Here is a 15,728-nt window from a genome sequence, read left to right on the forward strand (position 1 = left end):
TGAATAATTTGTGCACACACACTATACACAAAATAAATACTCACACACACTTCACACAAAATACACATACTACACACTTCACACAAAATACACATACTATACACATATAATACACACACTTCACACTCACCGCACACACTACACACATTTCACACACTACACACACTACACAAATTTCATACACTACACACACTGCACACGTTTCACACCCTTCACGCACTGCACACACAATACAAATTTCACACATTTCTTGCACTACACATTTTCATACGCTACACACATTTCACACACTTCACACATTTAATACACTTCACGCACTGCACACATTTCACACATTTCACACACTAAATAAAAAACCGAAATTTTTCAGTTTTAGATTTTTTTTCCGATCTGAATAAAAAACTGAAATTTTCCAATAGTTTTAAACTGAACCAAATTTGAAATTTTGGTTTGTGAATAGTGTGTGTATTTTGGGTATAGTATGTGTAGTGTGTGAAATTTGTGTAGAGCTTGAAATTTGTTTAGTGTGTGAAATGTGTGTAGTGTATGAAATGTGTGTAGTGTGTGAAATTTGTTTAGTGTGTGAAATTTGTGTAGAGTGTGAAATGTGTGAAATGTGTGTAGTGTGTGTAGAGTGTGAAATGTGTGTAGTGTGTGAAATGTGTGAAATTTGTGTAGAGTGTGAAATGTGTGTAGTGTGTTTAGTGTGTGAAATGTGTGGTGTGTTTAGTGTGTGAAATTTGTGTAGTGTGTGAAATGTGTGTAGTGTGTGAAATTTGTCTAGTGTGTGTATTGTGTGAAATGTGTGTAGATGTGTGTAGTGTGTGAAATGTGTGTAGTGTGTGAAATTTGTTTAGCGTGTGTAGTGTGTGAAATTTGTGTAGAGTGTGAAATGTGTGTAGTGGGTAGTGAAGCTATCTAATTTTTTTACTATTTGGAATTCCAATTTTCTACTTTTGATGTGGAATTCAAATCATGGAATTGAAAATTTTGGAATTATAATTCAATTCCAATTCTATAGTACATTTTTGTGATACCAAACAACCAATTCCATAGCTCCAATTCTATAGCTCCAATTCCATGTTCCCAAACATACCCTTATCCGTTTTCCATTACCAAAATCCAAAAGCTAAACCCTCTCTCTCTCTTTCTCTACACAGGAGCAAACATGCCCTTATCTTTCCTCTCGATTCCGCCATTCCCTCCACCGCCACTTCTTTCTTACTCCACTAAGCTCAGACCCACTGCATTCAGCCTTCTCCTCAAGCCGCCCCTTCTCTCCGCCTCCGCCCTCGGCCCCGACGGCAAATTCTACCCAACCCCTTCCGATGAGGACCCTCCCGAAGCCCCCGAAGACTCAATGCACGGCGTCAACAAATTCCAGCAAATCCAGCGCCAGGCCGCCCGCGCCCGCAAACTCCAGGAGGAGCAGTACAAGAAGGACCAGCCTACATTCCTCAAGGCGCTCGAGGAAACCGATGACATCCCCGATTCAGTCATCGACGCCGACACTGGAGACGATCCCTTCGGCGAGGTTGACAAGGCGATTGCTTTGAAACGCCGCGAATTTATCAAGCAGGGGCTAATTAAGCCGAGCTCGAAGAAGAAGCCCGAGCCTGAAGCTGAAATTGAGGCTGCGGATGAATTGGAGCCTGAAGAGGTTGTCGATTTGGAGGAAATTGAGGAGCTGCACGGGCTGACTGAGATCTCAGGCGATGAGAGCGACGAAGGGAGCGTGGACAAGTCTGATCTCGAGGTGAGTGAAGCTGAATTATCGAGCTCCTTCGATTTTGATTTTGATGAATTTGGGAAGACTAAACCTAGAATTGTGGATCCTAAGTTTAACATGAGTTTAGCTGAGCTTTTAGATGAGAGTAAAGTAGTTCCTATTTCGGTTTATGGGAACCTAGAGGTGGAAATCACTGGGATTTCACATGATTCTCGTGTCGTTGAGAGTGGTGATTTGTTTGTGTGCTGTGTGGGGACGAAGACTGATGGGCATTTGTATTTATCGGAGGCAGATAAGAGAGGCGCTGTCGCGGTTGTCGCGAGTAAGGAGATAGATATAGAGGGTACAATTGGGGTGCAAGGCCTTGGTTCTTGTAGAGGACACCAATGTTGTTCTTGCTGCGTTGGCAGCTTCATTTTTTAGGCATCCGTCTAGGAGCATGTCGGTCATTGGTGTCACGGGGACAAATGGTAAGACCACAACTTCTCATTTGATAAAGTCGATGTATGAGGCAATGGGGTTGAGGACAGGTATGTTGAGCACAGTGGGGTATTACATTCACGGGGATACCAAGCTGGAGTCTAGTAAGACTACTCCCGATGCAGTTTTGGTGCAGAAGTTGGTGGCCAAGATGGTGCATAATGGTACTGAGGCATTGGTGATGGAGGCCTCTTCTCACGGGCTGGCGTTAGGGAGGTGTGATGAGATTGACTTTGATATTGCGGTTTTCACAAATTTGACTAGGGATCATTTGGACTTTCACGGGACTGAGGAGGAGTATAGGGAAGCTAAGGTTAAGCTTTTCCAGAGGATGGTGGACCCATCACGCCACCGGAAGATTGTGAACATTGATGACCCGAATGCAAGGTTTTTTTTTGCACAGGGTAATCCTGTTGTACCCGTTGTGACCTATGCAATGGAAAATAAGAACGCCGATGTGCATCCTTTGAAATTTGAGTTATCTTTGTTTGAGACTCAGGTTTTAGTGAATACACCTCAAGGTATAATATATACAACATTCTTGCAGCTGTAGCCGTTGGAATTGCAGTTGGGGCACCTCTGGTGGACATTGTCAGAGGAATTGAAGAGGTCGATGCAGTGCCAGGCAGGTGTGAGTTGATAGACGAGGAACAGGCTTTTGGGGTTATTGTGGACTATGCCCATACTCCAGATGCATTATCAAGGCTCCTTGATTACGTGAGAGAGCTTAACCCCAGGAGGATTATAACGGGTACTTCACTCTTTGCATTGATATGCAAAAGCTTCCAGTTTTATGCTTTCTGCTTATATTGTTTGTTATCCATTTGTGCTATCTACTAATCCTCACTTCCTCTTTCACTCCCGTTTTATCCTCTTTCTGTATGGTACCTGTAGAATGCGTGCACGGGTGAATTTGTTCTGAATGCGCTTTGTTGACTCTGTTTCTTAACATATTTGCTATTGCTGAAACATGATCCTTTTGGAAAGTCGGGTATATTCCCTGGTTATGCTTTTAAGCTCTACCACTGGCTAGACGATTTAATAAAATTAAATAAACTGCATAGCATGCAGAGGACTAGTAAACTCAGCAGTAATGAGAAAATAGATGAGACTCATGAAATCTTATAGGTATTAGAAAGTTTGAATCATGTTCTTGTTTTTCTTGTTATCTTTTATCTGTTATCTTTTGCTCACCTACTTGTGAAATAAAAAGCAAGTTCTTGTTTGCGGAACTTATTTGGATATTCTTTACAGAATTGCTTATAAACAAGTTTAGGATGGGAAGATTTATCATGAGTCTTTTGTGGTTTCTGTTGGGATTGTCTCTTTACTTTTGACCCATCTCTTCTTCTGTTTCTTAAAGTGTGTGGGTGTGCTGGTGAAAGTGACAGAGGGAAGAGGCCAATGATGACAAAGATAGCCACAGAAAAAAGTGATATTACTATCTTGACATCAGACAATCCAAAAAATGAAGATCCTTGTAAGTAAATACCTTTGCTACTGTTTCTGAGTCATTACGAAGCACTTCACTATCATTTAAGCCTTTTCTTTTGTTTCTTGATAAGTTTTCCCTGACTTGCTCTTCAATATATAGCATATTTCAGATGAGGAAAGATGCCAAAAAATTTTAGCTTCTGTAATTTGAGAAACCACACAATTGTAGGAATATATGTAGGTTTTTAAGAGATTGAATACTTGGATAATTTAGAATCGTGTGAAAACACTTTCAGATCAAGTATTTTGTGGGTACAAAATCTATGATCGGATAAGACTAAATTCATCTATATATCTTAGTTTAGAATTTCTGTTTATATTTATACACAACACAACAGAATTAACTGCCATGACAGTTAATTTAACCGCCAAAATGGGTAACTGTTTTGTGCAGTTTTGGTGCTAATGACAAACTGTCATTAACTGCCAAACAGTTGACGTCATTTAAATGTATAACAGAATTATGAAATACTGAATTTCATAATAACCTTAATACATTTAATACCAGCAAATCATATCATTAATATATTATAAAGTATTTAGTAATACTTTCATATAATACACTAAAATTCCAACATTCCTCCCCCATTTTAGTGTTACCATAAAACAAAATAGAAAATAAAATTGTGCATAAATGAAAATATCCTAAGGATTGAATTTTCATCTTAGCATGTTAATATACAAATATTCGAATATAAGAGTGTTCTGATAATTGAACTCTTATTATTACATTGAATATCAGATTTAACATACACACAATTTTCAAACTAAAATCTAAACCAATGTTGTCAAATAGCGGCTATAGCGGGGATATTGCGCTATAGCATATCAGTTTTTAATGAAAACGCTATCGCCACACCGATACGTAGCATTTTTCTGTGGCGGCCGCCATACCCGTGGCGGTCGTGGCGCCATAGCGCTACCATATCCCGCAATAGCGGTATTTTAGCCCAATTTTGACTTTTTGGTGCTAATTTTGACTTTTATTGGGCTTTTTATTTTTTAATTTAATTTTGCATAGGCCCAATCAGCCCACCCCAATAATTCTAAACCCTAATTCCACAACCCCAATCTGCCGCTTTTCATCTCTACTCCTTCAGTCCTTCCACAATCTGCCACCCACCGTCGCGCCGCCGCCACTGTCGCGCCGCCCCCGCCGCCTGTTGCAGCCTAGCCAGCACCCTCCAGCACCCTCCAGCCCCACTCAGTGACTCAGCCACCGCCCAGCCATACGGCCCCTCCTATTCACAATCTGCACCCCAATCTGCCGATTAATTATATTTATTTTGTAGATTCATACAAAAAAGAGAAATAGGCTCGAGCATAAGAGGATGCAAGATTTGGTTTATGTGAAATATAACCAAAAATTGCATGATAGGAACAAGCTTAGTGCAACCGATGAATTTGATCCTATTATTCTCGATGATATTGATGAGTGCAATGAGTGGCTAGTTGGGGAGTTGGATGATGATGATGATGATATTGATGGTGGTAATCATTTGGTTCATGATGACGATACACTTGATTGGAACATGGTGTATAAGGCTTCAGGTGTTGGAGAGCCTAGGACATATACTAGGTCAAAGAAGAGGAAAGAATCTTCTACATCTAGTTCAAGTTGTCTTAGAGTTTCTAAGAAAAAAGAACCTATCATACCTAGAAAAGGGAAAGGGAAAAGGAAAAGGCTTGCGCTTGTAGATGAAGAATCGGAAGAGGAAGAATTTGAGGATAGTGTAAGTGGAGATCAAGAGGATGAAGATGAAATGGATGCCGATGATAGTGATGATGATGAGCTAGAAGACTATGTTGAGCTTGATGATTGATGTCTATTGAGCTTATCATGGTTTTATGTTTTGTTGAACACTTGAACTAAAGACTTTAATTGCTGGACTTTTATATAATTGTTTTCTATTTTATGCTTTATTACATGTTTTTAGAGTTTTTAATGTTATATTTTTATTATTTTCTAATTTTTTGAATTATATATGAATATATAAATATTATTTTATATATTTAATTAATGACCGCTATATCCCGCCATACCGATACGCTATATCCCTGTGGCATTTTTCGGGCGAACCGCCATGAACCGCTATACTGCTTTGACAACATTGATCTAAACATGACACTTATTTAAAAACAAGTCTAGTGCCCTTATCCTTCAATGAACATGTATAAAGCTAAGTCCAAAGCTTTACTGGAACAACTTGGATTCCATGTTCATATAGGTAATCTTTTCATCTTGTTCTGTCAAAACACTTGTCAAAAGATTATTAAGAAGTGAAACTTCAACCTCAGTTATGCTGACAGTTGTAAACACATACCTTGAGTGATTAAACATGTGTCAAATCCTACTGTTTGGCTTTCCTGTCACGCCCGCATTGTCTAAGGATAGAAAACACGGTTGATCGCAACTAGGGGAGGGTTAAAGAAGCGGGGAAGAAAGGGGAAATCAACACAACTCAACCATAGCCCGAAACAAATGGGAACAGCTCGAATAAAATCAGAGTATCATTTCCAATCAACAACTCCAAATGAAAATATCTCAACAATACACGAACTCAAAAGAAACAATATTTAGCGGAAGCATTTCGAGAGTAGAATGATGCTATGTATGAAGACACAACATATTCTAGACCTTTGATAGACATTCTTCACTTTTATACTCAACACCCACCGCGCTCGTCACCGCTCAACCTGCACATAGGGAAAACATATGCAGGGGTTGAGTACTTTAATGCATTCAGTGAACTCATGCCCAAAATACATTCATCATTTAAGTTATGTCAAGCCATCATTGAGTGAAACTCGAGTTTTACTTTAAAAGGCCGAGAATCACTAAAACCATTCCATAAAAAGTTTTCTACAGACAAACATCATCTTACATCATATACCATATCTGAACCATCATGTGAAACAAGAATGTGACCACAAACTCGATCACTGGACCGGCCGACCACAAAGGACGGCTCACGATCCCCATCAGTGCACTAGTCTGAGTAGGGACTCACTCCCTAGTCAGACCCGAATTCGTTAACCATCAAAGTCTAGTAGGACATTATCCTAGTAGACAATCAGATAGGCAATTCAAAATATAACATACGGCATGACATAATACTTAAAACCACCCTTATTTCACCATAAACATATCATTTTTTTTTTAAAATTAACTTCATATATTTATACCATAAACATATCATTTCAAATAAAAGAGTTTAAGTAATAAAGCCCACCTCAAAAGCTTTAGGATTTCCGTAAAAAGTTCCTCGTTCTGACTTTTAGCGTGCGTGCAAAACCTTCTCGAAAAAAAACATAAAATTCATATCAATCTCGGTAACAAAAACCATTTTAGAATGCATGCACTCTAATTAAATCTTTTAATTCGTTTTCTCGGTTTTCGTGCATTTTCAGTTATTCGGCGGCCGCCCAAGGCGTCGCGTGCGACGCCGGTCGGCTGCTTACGCTCGTTCTTTTCCTCCGTTGGCTCCTCGTATTTTCCATGTCGTCGGAATAATTTCTAAAAATTATTCAAGCGCATGCTTAACTTTTCGTAATTATTTACCGTTGAAAAAAGTATCATTTCATACTTAGGTAAATTATTCATTCTTCAAAAAGTCTTCCGGGAATTAATTAAATAATTCGCCACGATTATTTATCGGCCCAACGATTTAATTAAAGTCCAAGAATTAAAGAGTTGCCCCCAACCAAAAATCCCCTTAATATTAAAAAGAAAGGCCCATTCTTATTTTCTCAATTTTTACCTTTAGAGTCCAAACAATTGAAAGGTTTGGCCCAATTTCCACAAACAAACAAAAGAGGCCCAATCTTCTTCACTCTCCTACCCCACTTCTCTCTCTCTCCTCTTATCTTCTTCTTCTTCTCTCTCTTCTCTCTACCCGCCTCTCTCTCGGAAAAAAAAAAAAAAAACGCAGCAGCCGCCTCTGCCGTGAAGACACGCCGCCGTAGCTGCTGAACCGGCCTGCTGTTTGTCGGCGTCTCCACTCCTCGGCGGAAATCGCCGCTGCAGCGAGGAGGGAGGACGCCGTTTGCTGCCATCGCTGCTCACTGCCGTCGCTGTGCGGTCGCTGCCGCCGCTGACCGCCACTGCTGCTCCGTCGCCACCTGGAGTCAGCCGCCGCTGCTGCTCCGTCGACAGTTGCTGCTGCCACGAGGAGGAGCCGCTGCTGTCACCGGCAGCTCGCCGCTGCCGGCTGTTTCCTCTTCTCCGGAAACACTCCGAACCACCCCGAATCAACCCGCAACAAGCGTTCTCATTAAAAAGTTAAGTTCTTTTGCATCTTCGATTGTGTTCGGCGCTTGTTCTATAGGTTGATTGTTAATTGGTTGAGTTGGTTATGGAAAGGAATTATGAAATTGATACATGCAAGCTATCATTTAATCATGCTTTAAGATTTAGAAAAGGGTATACCTCAAAAAAATGGTTGATTTTGGTGGTGAATGGACAAGAATGGTGAAAACAAGAATGAACTCCTTCTCCTCCTGCTTCCTCTCGGCTCTCTCTCGATTTTCTCTCACTCTCTCTCTCTTTTTCTTGTTTGAAGTTGTGGATGTGAAGTGTTAGAGAAGAGCATAAGTTGAGGAGTGGTGGTGACTCTTGGTTTGTGGGTATTGATGGTGGAAGGTAGAAGGTGGAGGAAATGGGGAGTCCCCCCATGAAGTGGAAAAACCGTCGGCCACCTTGTGGGAAAGAGGAAGAAGAAAGCTTTTGGGCTTGGAAAAAAGTAATTCACTTCTATGTTGTGGGCTCAATTAATTTATTTTTTTTGGTTTGGGTTAAAAGATAAATTGGAAGCCCAAGTTAGTAACATACTATTATTTGGTGGATTTAAAAGTAATTAGGATCCAATTATTTTGTATTTAATTGGACTTCAAATTTATTTTGGAAAGTCCAAAATAAATTCATACATTATAATTTTTTCGTATTTTCCCTCGTCAATTAAAAATTCACGGGAACTTTATTAAATTTCGTTATTTTGTCTTCACAACGATTAAAAACGCCCAACGCAAAATTATACTATTTGGTGTTGTTCCAAATATAATTCCTTCGACAGTTCCTCGATTTACGTGCGTCATCTTCCATAAAAAGTACGGGCGTTACATTTCCACATTGAATTTCACATTTAACATTTAGTTAAAAGGAAATTGGGTATCCAAACATTAGAATTATATGGACTTTAAACCCACCCTTTTAGCAGACTTGTGCACTAAGTCTCTTGCTAAACCATTGGTTAGATGATCTGCCAGATTTTGTTGAGTCCCAACAAATTCTACTGATATCACACCATTCGTGATCAATTCCCTAACCATGCTATGTCTAACACCTAAATGTCTAGACTTGCCATTGTAAACTTGACTATATACCTTAGCCAATGTAGCAGCACTATCACACCTCATGGATATAGGTGAGATAGGTTTTGGCCACAGAGGAATTTCATAGATTAAATTCCTTAACCACTCAGCCTCTTTGCCTGCTGCTGCTAATGCAACAAATTCAGATTCCATGGTTGAATTTGTTATGCATGTTTGCTTCTTTGATGCCCAAGAGATTGCTCCTCCTCCAAGTAGAAATATCCATCCACTTGTTGAGGAATGATCTTCTAAGTTAGTAATCCAACTAGCATCCGAATATCCTTCTAAAACAGAAGGAAATTCATTGTAAGCCAAACAATAATTCTGTGTTCCTTTCAAATACTTAAACACCCTCCTTATGGCCTGCCAGTGATGAATGCTAGGATTATGAGTATACCTACTCAATTTTCCCACTGCAAATGCAATATCAGGCCTTGTACTAATCATTGCATACATCAGACCGCCAATGGCCTTTGAGTATTCCAATTGCGAAATTGCATTGCCTTTGTTTGGCAATAATTTGATATTGGGATCAATAGGAGTACTAACCGGTGCACAGTCACCATGATTGAATTTCTTCAACACCTTTTCAATATAGTGAGATTGAGAGATAGAAATTTCCTTAGAGGAATTTCTTTTGATCCTAATTCTCAAAATGACCTCTGCCTCTCCTAAGTCTTTCATAGAAAACTTAGAAGATAGAAAATCTTTGGTTTGATCAATCTGATCTTGACTGGTTCCAAAGATGAGCATGTCATCAACATAAAGACAAATGATGACCCCATTTCCTGATTTGTCAAATCTGGAATAAACACATTTATCTGCTGGATTCAGTGTGAATCCATTTGATAAAACAGTGTCATCAAACTTTTGATGCCATTGCTTAGGTGCTTGTTTCAATCCATACAAGGATTTTACCAATTTGCACACTTTGTGTTCATTACCAGGAAGTATAAATCCTTCAGGCTGTTTCATGTAGACTTCTTCATCCAAGTCTCCATTTAAAAATGCTGTCTTTACATCCATTTGATGGATTAAAAGTTTATGAATAGCAGCCATAGCTACTAGCAGCCTTATGGTTGAAATACTAGCCACAGGTGCATAGGTGTCAAAATAATCTATGCCCTCCTTTTGTCTAAAACCTTGAATCACAAGCCTTGCCTTGAATTTATCAATTGACCCATCAGTTTTCATTTTCTTCTTGAAAATCCATTTACATCCCAGAGGTTTACAACCGAGGGGTAAATCAGTCAATTCCCATGTGTTATTTTGCAGAATGGAATCCATTTCATCATCAATGGCTTCCTTCCAAAATGACACATCTCTAGAATTCATAGCTTCATTGAATGTCTTAGGATCTTCTATGTTGAAACAATAGAAGTACTGAGATTGAATCTCATCTCTCGATCCTTCAATCAAATGGAGCTGAAAACTTCCATCCATGCCCACAGGTTTCCTTGGTCTTACACTTCTTCTTACCCAATGCTGAGTTGAAGGTTCATCAGAATCTTGTTGATCATTCAACATTCTGTTTTCTTGAATTGGGCTTAAATCCTTAGGTCTTGAAATAGAAGTGAATCTATTTTCATCAAATATAGCATCTCTGGATTCCATAACAAAATTCACAGAAACAGCTTTGTTTGGTTCTAGGACAAAGAACCTATAAGCTTTAGAATGTTGTGCATATCCAATGAAAATGCAGTCAATTCCTTTTTCACCTAAGGTTTTTCTTTTAGGATCATTTAACCTGACCACAGCCCTGCAGCCCCAAACCTTAAAGTAACTCAGGTTTGGAGGTTTTCCAAACCATAATTCATAGGGAGTTGCCTTACTTTTCTTGTTTGGTACCCTATTTAAAATGTAACAGGCTGTTAACATAGCTTCTCCCCAAAATCCTTCATTTAAACCAGAATAAGAAAGCATAGAGTTTACCATTTCCTTTAGCACTCTATTTTTCCTTTCTGAATTTCCATTTTGTTGTGGGGTATAAGGGGCTGTTACTTGATGTATTATTCCAACTGATTGAAAGTATTCAGGGTCATAATACTCACCTCCCCTATCTGATCTAAACACTTTAATCATCTCACCCTTTTGGAGTTCAACCTCTGATTTGTATATCTTAAATTTGTCCAAAGCCTCATCTTTGGTGTTTAGAAGATATACATAACAGTACCTAGTTGAATCATCTATGAAAGTAATGACATACTTTTTATTTCCCATAGATGGGGTTGAGTGAAAGTCACATAAATCACTGTGGATTAATTGCAAAGGTTTAGATTCCCTAACAACATCCTTAAATGGGAGCCTGGTTATTTTGGTTAACATGCATGTTTTACATCTGTCATTGTTGACCGTAAATGCAGGAATAAGACTGTTTTTGGACATTTCTACAATTCTTTTATAGTGCACATGTCCTAGTCTTTCATGCCAAAGCTTAGAGTTTGGAGAATTACTAGAAGTGATGACAAGGGCATTTTTGTCTTTAAATGGTAAATTAATATTCAGCCTAAACATTCCATCACATAAATAACCAAAGCCAACAAATACACCATGCTTAGATAATACATATTTATTAGATTCAATAACTTGTTTAAATCCAAGGTTATTTAGAACCGGACTAGACAGCAAGTTTTTCCTAACATTAGGTACATACAATACATTTCTTAACAGTAAACAGTTTCCAGAAGTAAATACTATCTTAACATTTCCTATTCCTTCAATTGATTCAGAAGTCCTGTTGCCCATTCTAACTTCAGACCCATCCACATTAGTTTGCAATGATGTGAACCACCTTCTATCCTTGCAAACATGACTTGTGGCCCCTGAATCAACCCACCAATTGTTCTCATCATCCTGCAAATAAGTTGCAGTTGATGTTTCAGAAATTTGGTTTAAATTAGGAATATTAAGATAAGGTAAAACCATACCCTTTTGTGCATCCGGATCTTGTGATCCAGAGTTGTCAGGTTTGGTTCTACTAGAACTTGCACCATTCTTCTTGTTCTTTTTACCACTTCTGCAGTCCTTCTTAAAGTGACCCTCCTTTCCACATTTCCAACAAGTAAATTTGGATTTCTTGTTTGTGTAATTGTCACCAAAGTTGCCCTTTCTTTTGCCTTTGGACTTGTTACCAGTATCCATCATGTTAACAGATGGATTAACAACCACACCCTTATCTTTGGGTTTTTCTTTCTCTTGATTCCTTAAGGATTCTTCAATTCTGAGATGGCGGCCCAATTGGACCAAGGAAAGTTCTTCCTTTTGATGTTTAAGGGTGTGTTTAAAGTCCCTCCAAGATGGGGGCAGTTTGTCAATCACACTGGAAACAGAAATGGATTCATCCATTTTCATGTGGTGTTGTTCAAACTGTCCCAGAATCCGGAGTAGTTCATTGTATTGTTCCGTAACTGGCCTTGAGTCTATCATTTTGTAGTTATTGAAATCACTTACAAGGAATTTTCGGCTTGAAGCATCTTCAGCCATGTATTTGGCTTCCAAAGAATCCCAAAGTTCCTTGGCAGATTCTGCATTTTGATAGATGTCGAACAGGGAATCATTCATACCAGTCAAGATGTGCCCTAAGCATGTGTAGTCATCAGTTTCCCACTTCTTTCTCCTTCTGGTCTGTTCCAGGGGTTCTTCTTCTCCTTCATTAGACACAGGCATCGGGGTACTCAGAACATACACCACCTTCATTGATGTCAGAAAGAAGTGCATCTTTTTCTGCCATCTTCTGAAATCTACCCCTTCAAACTTGTCGAGTTTTGTGATTCTGGATGCCATGTCTCTCACAGTTTCTCCTCCAGTCATCTTGTACAATATACTTGATCTTTGTAGGAATATATGTAGGTTTTTAAGAGATTAAATACTTGGATAATTTAGAATCGTGTGAAAACACTTTCAGATCAAGTATTTTGTGGGTACAAAATCTATGATCGGATAAGACTAAATTCATCTATATATCTTAGTTTAGAATTTCTGTTTATATTTATACACAACACAACAGAATTAACTGCCATGACAGTTAATTTAACCGCCAAAATGGGTAACTGTTTTGTGCAGTTTTGGCGCTAATGACAAACTGTCATTAACTGCCAAACAGTGACGTCATTTAAATGTATAACAGAATTATGAAATACTGAATTTCATAATAACCTTAATACATTTAATACCAGCAAATCATATCATTAATATATTATAAAGTATTTAGTAATACTTTCATATAATACACTAAAATTCCAACAACAATTGCATAAAAGAGCCAACGAGTGTTTGAATATGCCCAAATGTATATGTAGGATGAATTATATTGTACATATGCTCAGGGGTTTAGATGCTTAAATTTGCTGTATTACTTGTTTCTACACTTTTAAGAGTATTTTCGATATTTTTTGTAAAAAAATCTTTTGCCATCCACCCATTCTCTTACCAATCTTTTGTTTCTTGATATTAATATTTTTACCAGTGGACATCTTGGATGATATACTGGCTGGAGTAGGCTGGACCATGCAAGATTACTTGAAACATGGAGAGAATGATTACTATCCGCCTCTTCCTAATGGACATAGACTATTTTTACATGATATTAGACGAGTAGCTGTACGATGTGCTGTAGCCATGGGCGAGGAAGGTGACATGGTTGTAAGTTCTCAGACACTATGTTGCTTGCTTTCGCTTGCATTTCGGCACAAATTTGGGATGAGAAACCAATTTCTGAAACAACTATTTTGATAATTGAGATTACATAAACAAGTAAGCTACTTAGTCATCCCACTTACCTTGTCCAAGCAAAAGGAACATGTTATTTGAGAAAATATATGGTCTGTTCACAAATGAGATTGATCTCCAATTTTTCTGCAAAATGCATTGTGTGGAATGTGGGGTTAAAAAGTCCAGTACTTGAAGGATAAACTCTTGACAACTGGAGCATTGCATACCACGGCATTTGGTGAACCATTCTTTTTACTTCTTGACAAGTAAATGTTTATAGGAGATTATTAAGATTTAAGTTATGCCATAACATAGCTACCATTGCATCTGAAATAGGTGTTATTCAGCCTTAGGGCAGCAAAATGAAATGCGTGAATGAAGGGTATTTGTGTTAGTATCGAGATGCATGAATGAAATTACCTTTTTGTCTGCTTATCTCTCTACGTTGAACTCTTGGCATGGGGAAAGCTCCTTTGCAACCATTTGTCCTTAATATTTACTCATTTAGGTCTGCATGTGACAGGTGGTGGCTGGTAAAGGCCACGAAACATATCAAATAGAAGGCGAAAAGGAGTTCTTTGATGACCGGGAGGAATGCCTAGAAGCATTACAGTATGTAGATGAGCTTCACCAAGCTGGAATCGATACGAGTGAATTTCCATGGAGGTACTTTGTCCAGTAATATACCGTATATGTATCTGTGAATTTCAATTTTCTGCTTCAATTACTTTACGCCTAATTGTTTAGTCGATAAATTGTGTTTGCACAAAAAGAGGAAGATATGATAAGCTATATATTTGTATTCTGCTACAGGTTGCCAGAGAGTCATTAGTGTATTCCAGTGAACAGAAAATGATGAGGCTACTAGCTCAAGGGAAAAAAGCCATTTTATAAGCATCAGCCGATTATAACGCACCTGATCTTGATGAGTCACATATTTCAAAAGTCTGACATGCATTCAAAGACACAACAGTTTCACTCGAACAAGCAGATGGTATGTACCTGATTTTGTCCCCCTTGATGTAATTTATCAGGCTATGCTTTGTTCAAGATGTTATTCGTCCTTTAAGGCTCCAGTCTAAAAATTATCTCCTCTGTTCCAGGAGAAATTCTGGGCCGATTTTCATCTTCTTGCATAACTAGATTGAGTGGTTACTTCGACGATGTACTCTCGTTCTTTGGCAAACTGAGAAGCTCCAATTGTCACAAGGAAGTATATTAATGTAAAGTAATTTTGACTGCTCATATTACTACTGTAGTCTACATCCCATATATATATCTATCATTATCCCACTTAAAATGTTGAGGTAGATTATTAGCTTATGTTTGAGACTAAATTGAAGAACTAAAGCAGTAGTGTTGCTGTGCCATGTTGTTTTAACTTTTGTGACTAATCTTACTACTCTGGTTTTTCTACTCTTTATAACAGCCACCATGTTCTTTAATTAGGTATACGATGCATGAGGTGCCGAGTTCGAGCCCTCTTGACATCAGTTGTAACTTCCTCCTATATAGTATAGGAGTTTATTTGCAATTTCCTCCTTTATATAGGAGTTAAATTTTTTTTTTAAAAAAATAATAATTAGGTATACGATGCTGCTTGTTTTGTTTATACCAGTATTCGTGCTATGCACGAGACATAAGAGTTTCAAATAATGAATATAAAATATAATGAATCTTTAGAAAATAAGAATGTGTTAATTACAATAAATATGAGTTAATTAGAATAAGATATACAAATAATAAAAATATGTGTGATTAAAGATAAAAAGTAAAAATCAGATAATTAAAATAAATAAAGAGCTCTAATAAATGTGATCTACAAAACATAAATATTCATGCAGGAACCAAACTTAGATGTATTCAAAAAAATTATTAAATTTTTATTATATTAACGCAAAATATATTATATTCAAATTATACACAAAAGATTATATTTATAAAA

The 15,728-nt window shown here is 37.9% G+C and overlaps 1 pseudogene; it reads left to right on the forward strand.

Annotated features, from left to right (window-relative positions):
- Positions 1–1,121: 1,121 nt before the first annotated feature.
- On the forward strand, positions 1,122–15,228 carry LOC121771666 (annotated as a pseudogene).
- The last annotated feature ends 500 nt before the right edge of the window (positions 15,229–15,728 follow it).

This window comes from Salvia splendens, chromosome 16 (genome assembly GCF_004379255.2).
Source record: "Salvia splendens isolate huo1 chromosome 16, SspV2, whole genome shotgun sequence".
Taxonomy (NCBI): domain Eukaryota; kingdom Viridiplantae; phylum Streptophyta; class Magnoliopsida; order Lamiales; family Lamiaceae; genus Salvia; species Salvia splendens.